Source organism: Triticum aestivum, chromosome 1D (assembly GCF_018294505.1).
Source record: "Triticum aestivum cultivar Chinese Spring chromosome 1D, IWGSC CS RefSeq v2.1, whole genome shotgun sequence".
NCBI classification, from domain to species: Eukaryota; Viridiplantae; Streptophyta; class Magnoliopsida; order Poales; family Poaceae; genus Triticum; species Triticum aestivum.
In genome coordinates this window covers 140,394,387-140,402,269 of record NC_057796.1, presented here as the reverse complement: position 1 = coordinate 140,402,269, position 7,883 = coordinate 140,394,387, and the positions used below count along the sequence as shown (strand labels likewise).

The window sequence follows — 7,883 nt, the reverse complement described above, 5'->3', positions numbered from 1 at the left end:
CTCATTCTACACACACAGCCACTCACATGCAAGGAGAAGAGGAGAGCTAGTTCCTTCTTCCTCCTCCACTCATACAGCTCAAGGAGCAACATTGTAGTTCTTGTGATCCTCATAGACGATCCGGCAGGACTAGGGGTGTTACTTCTGTCGGAGGGCCCCGAACCTGGGTACATCGTGTGTCTCGCACCGCTTGTCCCTAATCTCGCTTCCGGAACACACCGGCGTCCTTTGACCCCAAACACACTCGATAAGCCTACCCATGGCATCTGCCGTAAGAATACCATGACACCATCGATCCAGAAAGTGAGCTTTATAGCCTTACAAGATACAAGAGAGAATGGGAAACACTGGGCAAATGAAGCTTGGTAGAAACCATTTTCTGAACAGCAATAGTGTGCTGCCGAAAAGCAGAAAGGCAAACACTTAGGGGGTATCGGATTGGAAACATCAGCATTTCGCTCAATTTGCGAGCATAAGGTCTGACAACAGTTATTATCTCATCCATGTCCATCTCAACCAAAACGGCATGAGTGAGGTTATCTTGAAGTAAGTTGGTTTTGGAGTGGATGGGCACCCGAGTGATCTGATGAGCTCTTCGACAGGCAAGATCTTGAACTTCTTTCGAGAATTCGTGGCAACATTGTCCACCTTATGCTGGTAAATCTTCCCATTCTTATCCAACTTATACTCTGACATGCCATCAAAGCGGCTATGACCATCCTGTAGGAATCTAGGGATGCCATGAACGATCCACCGGACCATAATTACATTGTCGACTGGTTGCCATATAGCAGCAATGTCAATCCACAAGGCCTTGAAGAAAATCTGACCGGTAAAGCGCAGCGCCCAGAATATCCTTTTATAGCTATCAATACCCACGAATTTACTGTTTGAAGACAATATCTTCTCTGGAGATAGTGGCATATGGTTAGGAAAGAAGAAGACAGGAGTTGAATAAATCTTGGGAAATGAATATACCATGGAGTATAATTCTCATGAAGGTATACCCCACTACAAAATAATATCAAGACCATACAGATGGTGCAAAAAGCTGAGGCCCTCGAAAGCTGCCAGCAAAAAGCAGAAGTACTATACTATACAAAACTAGATTGCAATCCAATCAAAGGTATGGTTCAAGCTTCTCCACACAAGAAACAAAGAAAGTTATAGTTAAGTTTTACCCGAATTATTGGCGCATTAGGCCTGACGGTTCTGTGGCTATCAAGAGCCAATAATGTAATATGAAAGCAATTTCTCGTAACTGGAGTTGGTAAAGTTTTTGTGATGTATAGATTTTACCGTTACATGTCTTCTTTTATCAGTTTCGACTAACAAATTTGCTCATAACAAAGAGATAGTATCAAGTATTGTTCCAGCCTTGTTTTGGAGCAGAATGATGGAAGTCTTTCAAATGGTTCAATGATAATTAAGATCCATAGAAGCCAACAGAACAAAGATTTGGCTAATAAGATCATTTTGGGGGGGAGACTGTAGGGGAGGCTCTGACAGTATATTATAATACAAAAAAGAGAACATGTTTACAAGAGCGAGGGGCCGGGGATATAAATGAAAGATGGACTCCTAAGACAACTTTGTTCTACCTCCTAGATCAATTCCACCTCCCTAGGCAAGCCTTTGCCAATGCCATTTCTGTAAGATGGCCCGGGAACAGATCTAGAAGTTCTTACGCTTCAGCAGCCTCAGCAACTGAAATACTATTATAAAGAGGGAAAGAACGATCTCCCGCAAGGCTGTAGGCTAGTGGATCATTATTCCAGGAGTCGTGGCAGTCGTGCCATAGGAGGGTGGTATCCCCGTGGGCGACTTCCCAGTGTACAATGCTCCTGCAGCTAGTGTTGAGCTTCATTATGCTTTTCTTATCCAGAATAAACCAATCGGACCGGCAGCATGCGGCTCCTAGTTTTGGAAATATCTCCAAGTAAGTTTGACCCATGGAATGTCTTTGCTGTAGATGGAAAAATTTGAGCAGCAAGGCCTCATTCAGAATAGATCGATGCTGCTGCAGGGATTGGCAATATCCTGTTGCCTCATATTTACCCCAGAGGCATATGCGTCGGGCTCGGCCGATATACTCTTTAACACCGTCCGGGAGCTTGAGGGTGCCGAGATAGTAGGTGAGTAGAGAGCTAAGGACCAACTTAACTACTTTAATCTTAGCACCAAATCGTACAAATGAGAAATAGGAGGCAAGCCGCTGTTCCATCTGGTTCAAGAGAGGCGTGGAATCCCTAATAAGATCATTACAGGAATTTGTGTGCTCACATGTATGTATAGAGATGAGTTCAAATAGACTAGTCTAGATTTTGCATGATTTATCTGTAGTTCTGCATGGAAGTTCGTAAGTTAGTATGTGACTACACAAACAACGAAGTAGCAAACAAACAAGGAATTCTCTGTTTAAGAGTTAAGATATTACACACGATAGAAACTGTTGATGCTATTAAAAGATTGAGCTTCATTTATTGACTAGTGTACGTTCTACAAGAAATAAGTAATACTAATAAGTTACCAAATTCATGAACCCCAGAATTCAAGTGTAGGAGGTGTTTTCTCGCAAAAAAAAAGTGCAGGAGGTGTTTGATTGGGCTTTTAGCTGGTTTTCCACGCTTATAAGCCAGCAGTCGAATCAAACAGCTGGCTTTTATTCGGCTTATTCATAGAACCAAGCTAATACTCTATTCCATACAACCGTTGGGCAGGGTTCCACTATCTCATGATAACGGAACAAAGCCTCCAGGAAGATTCAAACATAAAAGTAAAGAGGGTTTTAACTACCATCTACTGCTAACAGAGTACAGAGTCCAAAAATGAAATCTTCGGAGGGTGCAGTTTCCAGCAAACCAGACAAACCAACAGGTACCAGAAAGGACCATTTGTGGCTTGGGCAACTGCATGAACCCATATGTAACATTGATCAATAAAGCTTGGCAAGACAAAAGAAAAAGTACCAGAAAGGAAACCAGAAAAGCATTACAGCAGCGCCCAGGGCTGGACGACAGCACAGGTCCAAACAGCACCCAGGGCTGGAGATAGCACAGGTTCAAACTGTTCCGCAACTCCGCCGGCGAGTCCGGTCCGAGGTTGCGGAGCGAGAGCGAGCGTCGTAGACGAAGTAGTCGAAGTATGCGAAAGTAAAATGACACAGAGAGATGGAGGAGACCAGCTTTATTAATCAATGATCAGGGATTACAATGATGGCTCCTCGTTGCTTTATATAGGGGGTAGGGGTCAAGGGATAAGTACCCACTTAACGTAAAGTGGGGGAAACGGGAGGGGCTAGCCCGTGCGATACGCACGAGGCCGCCGCCACCCCCTCGGTGGCCCCGGTTTCCCAACACTCCCCCTTGGGTAATTATCCGTATATCCATGCCTCAAAACTCCGAAAAACCCAGTGGGAAAAAATGTGGAGAAAGAGCACACAGTATACGTTGTTGCATTGCACGAATTGCCTCGTCAAAAACCTCGTGTGAGAAACATCAGGAAAACTCACTCAAGGGAAAAAGAGTACAATCCACTCAACCATCAAGTTGAGTACTCGATCATCAGGATTGAGATTTTAGCGACGAGTTTGTGAAGTTTCTCCCCCTGAACCTTGCATCTCTCTAAGTCTCATCATACCGATTCCACGCACACACCTCTCTAAGGTTGATGCCGGTAATGATTTAGTGAACATATCAGGAAGATTGTCACAGGACTTAGTATGCAAAACTCTCACCTCGTTCAACTGTTGCAGCTCATGCGCATAGAAGAACCTGGGACTAATATGCTTTGTGAGGTTACTCTTCACATAACCCATCTGGACTTGTGCAACACAAGCAGCATTATCTTCATAGATAATGGTAGGGGTTTGTACGGTGTTCAGCCCACATGTCTGCTGAATGTGGCCGATCATCCGCCGAAGCGATACACACTCTTTTGACGCTTCGAATAGTGCCATGATTTCCGAGTGGTTCGTGGAAGTCGACACAAGTGTTTGCTTGGACGATTTCCAGGAAAACGCAGTTCCACCACAAAGGAAAACATATCCAGTCTGCGATTTGCAATCATGCGGGTCCGACAGGTACCCAGCATCGGCATAGCCTATAATAGATAGGTCTTGATTCCTCTTATAAAATAGACCAAGATCTTTGGTCCCTTGCAGGTAACGGAAGACGTCCTTGACACCTTTCCAATGTCTTTTGGTAGGTTCAGAACTGTACCGAGCAAGCAAACTGACGGCGAAAGCAATGTCTGGCCGTGTACAATTTGCGAGGTACATGAGTGCTCCAACTGCACTCAGGTAAGGAACCTCTGGTCCCAGAATTTCCTCCCCCTCTTCCTTTGGCCTGAACGGGTCCTTGTCTGGCTGTAAAGATTTTCCGACCATCGGGGTCTTAGAAGGATATGCCTTATCAAATCCAAATCTTTCCAACACCTTCTGGGTGTAGGCCGACTGGTGCACTAGAATCCCATCAGGGGAATGTTCAAGTTGCAGACCTAGACAGAACTTGGTTTTACCCAAATCCTTCATCTCGAATTCCGACATCAGGTAGGAACTCGCTTCCTCAATATCCTCAGGTATACCGATTATGTTTAAATCGTCCACGTACACCGAGATTATACAGAATCCATCTTGGGATCGCCGTATAAAAACACATGGGCAATCTTTATTGCTCGTGTAGCCCTTCTCATGAAGGAAATCACTTAAGCGATTGTACCACATTCTACCGGACTGTCTGAGTCCGTACAGTGCCTTTTGAAGTTGAACACTGTATAGACCCCTATTTGCTCTATCATGGTTCGGAACAGGGATACCTTCTGGAACCTTCATGTATATGTTCGAATCCAAGTTACCATATAGGTAAGCAGTGACAACATCCATTAGTTTCATTTTCAAGCCCATGTTTACTGCCATCGAGATCAAGTATCTAAAGGTAACTCCATCCATGACTGGGGAATAAGTCTCCTCAAAATCGACACCTGGTCGTTGAGTGAACCCTTGAGCAACGAGCCTTGCTTTGTACCGTACTACCTTATTATTTTCATCTCTCTTTCGAACAAAAACCCACCTATGGCCAACAGGGCGAATGTGGGGAGGAGTTCGACAAACTGGTCCGAACACCTTCCTTTTGTTGAGAGATAATAATTCGGCAGTAATTGCCTGCTGCCAATCTTTCCAATCCGACCTTTTCTTGCAATCAGCGAGCGTGTTAGGCTCAGGGTCAAGATCTATGATTGAGGCAATTTTCGTAGCAAAGTTGATGTCGACAATCACCGTTGCTCGGTTCAGGGACTCCCCCGTATAAATATAATTTATGGCCATTTCGTCATGGAGCGCATCAGGCGCAAACACTTGCTCTACCAAATTTCCCATTATGGGAGCAAGGTCCTTTAGATTTCCCGCGCCGATGTGTGCGCTCACATCTCCGCTGGGTGTTTCCCCTATGGGAAAGTTTAAGTCCGGAATTTCGTGCACTGAATTTTCCGTACTTGTGCCAGGTCTCGACTGGCTCCCCGTTTCAATTTGGGATACTTTGGCGACAGGCTGTGATAAATCTCTCTTATCCTTTTTCGTCGGGCGTCCCCGAGTACTTGGGATTTGAGAAGCCGGATTTCTCGTCCTTTTAGGCCTTTGGACGGGAGCGGGCATACCATCATTTTTCTTCGGTATTTCAACCCTTTCCGGTGCATTGCGCGCGTGCACATGCGATTTTGTCACAGTTTTTAAGTCACTAAAGTGGTCGGGCAGTTGATTTGCTAAAGACTGCAAATCTATTATCTTTTGGACTTCTCTCTCAGTCTCAGCAGTGCGCGGGTCATGAGCGTGGATCCCCGTGGCTTGCCACGTGATTTCTCGACTTTTAGCATCAAGGGGTTGATTCTCTCCCCCTAAAGTCGGGAAAAGATCCTCGTCAAAAATGCAATCAGCAAAACGAGCCGTGTGACAGTCTCCTGTCATGGGGTCCAGATACCTGATTATGGACACAGTCTCATAACCAACGTATATCCCCGACTTACGGAGCGGGCTCATCGCCGATCGCTGAGGGGGTGGTATTGGTACATATACCTGGCAACCGAACCTACGAAGGTGGGAAATTTTCGGTGCCGACCCTTGCGCAAGTTGAACAGGAGAGTGGATGTTGTAGGCCGACGGTCGAAAGTTGATGAGATTAGCCGCGTGTAACACCGCGTGGCCCCAACATGTAGTTGGTAAATTACAACCCTGAAGGAGCGGTCGGGCAATGAATTTAATTCTTTTAATCAATGCATCGGCAAGTCCATTTTGTGTATGAACATGTGGTACCGAGTGCTCAACTTTGATTCCCATTGCCATGCAATAATCATCGAACGCCTTTGAAGTAAATTCTCCGGCGTTGTCCATTCGAATAGACTTTATACGATAACCCGGGAAATTATTCCGCATTTGTATGATCTGTGAGATCAATTTTGCAAAGGCATGGTTCCTTGTTGACAACAGGCAAACATTGGACCATTTAGAGGAAGCATCAATGAGCACCATGAAGTACCGAAACGGCCCCGTGAGGGGCTGAATTGGACCGCATATGTCCCCTTGGATACGTTCCAAAAACGCGGGGATTTCATCCCTCACCTTGAGGGGTGATGGCCTAATGACTAACTTCCCCTTAGCGCATGCGGAGCACACGAAATCATCAGGATTCGGGAAGTTCTTCACGTTAACATTATGGCCATGCGAGTTGTTAATTATATTTCTCATCATCCTAAGTCCGGGGTGGCCTAACCTATCGTGCCAGAGGCAGAAGAGTTCAGAGCTTCTAAAGACGGTCTTGAGGGTAGTGTACACGGGCAGTGCTACTATCTTAGTGTAGTATAGCCCTGTGTCAAACGAAGGAAGCCTTTCGATAACATGTTTACCACCTGCATCCCGCTTTGTGATGAGTAGGCATTCCTTGTCGTTTTCATCATCGGTCTCAACATGGAAACCATTAGCGCGGATGTCTCTAAAGCTCAATAGAGTACGAGTCGACTCCGGGTACAACAACGCATCATTAATGATCAAAGTTGTTCCCATGGGGAGTATAATAGTGGCTCGTCCGGAGCCAACTATGTGAGAACCGCAGCCGGTGATTGTCATAATACTTCCCGGAGATTTTTTAATGGACTCAAAATACTTAGTTTATCGTAAAATGGTATGAGTGGTGGCGCTATCGGCAAGGCACGTTTCCTCCATTCGGGCGCCACACGCGTTCTAAAATATGACATCTAATTAATGTAATGAGGAAGAAAATACATTAAAAATAAATGCACACATCTCAGAACATAACATGCTATCATGTATAAATAATGGAATAAATGAATAAATGTCATCCAATCGCCAAAGTAAAGAATAAGTTTATGCTCTCATAGAGCTTACAACCAAATTGAATTTATTCAATTTTATTTTATCAAAGCACGAAATCATGATAACCAAAGAGGTATGCTAAGTGGACTCGGTGAAGAAGCCATTCACTTCCGCCGCAATCTCCATACTAGTGAGCTGATCCTCCTCAGAAATTATCTTGGAGGCAGCATCAATGTCTAGTGGCGGCGCCGCCGAGGCGGCCATGTGGTCAACCTCCATGGCGACGTGGGCGTCGGTAGAGACCGCCAAAGCTGCCGCGATGGGCACCACGGGGGTCGCCTCTATAGGCGCAGCAGGGGGAGTAGCAATCATCACGGGTGCCGCCATGGGCGCCGGTGGAGCTCCCTCCTGAACCAAGGCGAGGTGCGTCTCACGTGCCTTCCGAGCCTTATATGCATCAACGACCTCCTGTGGTGCGCGGCACTGGCGGGAGAAATGCTCCACCGAGCCACAACGGAAGCAGTCCTGAGGCCTTTGCCCTCCCTTGCCCGGCTTGTTCTGC

At 45.8% G+C, this 7,883-nt stretch overlaps 1 pseudogene; it reads right to left on the bottom strand.

Annotated features, from left to right (window-relative positions):
- Positions 1 to 356: 356 nt before the first annotated feature.
- Positions 357 to 7,883, bottom strand: part of LOC123158213 (uncharacterized) — a 16,147-nt pseudogene continuing 8,620 nt past the window's right edge.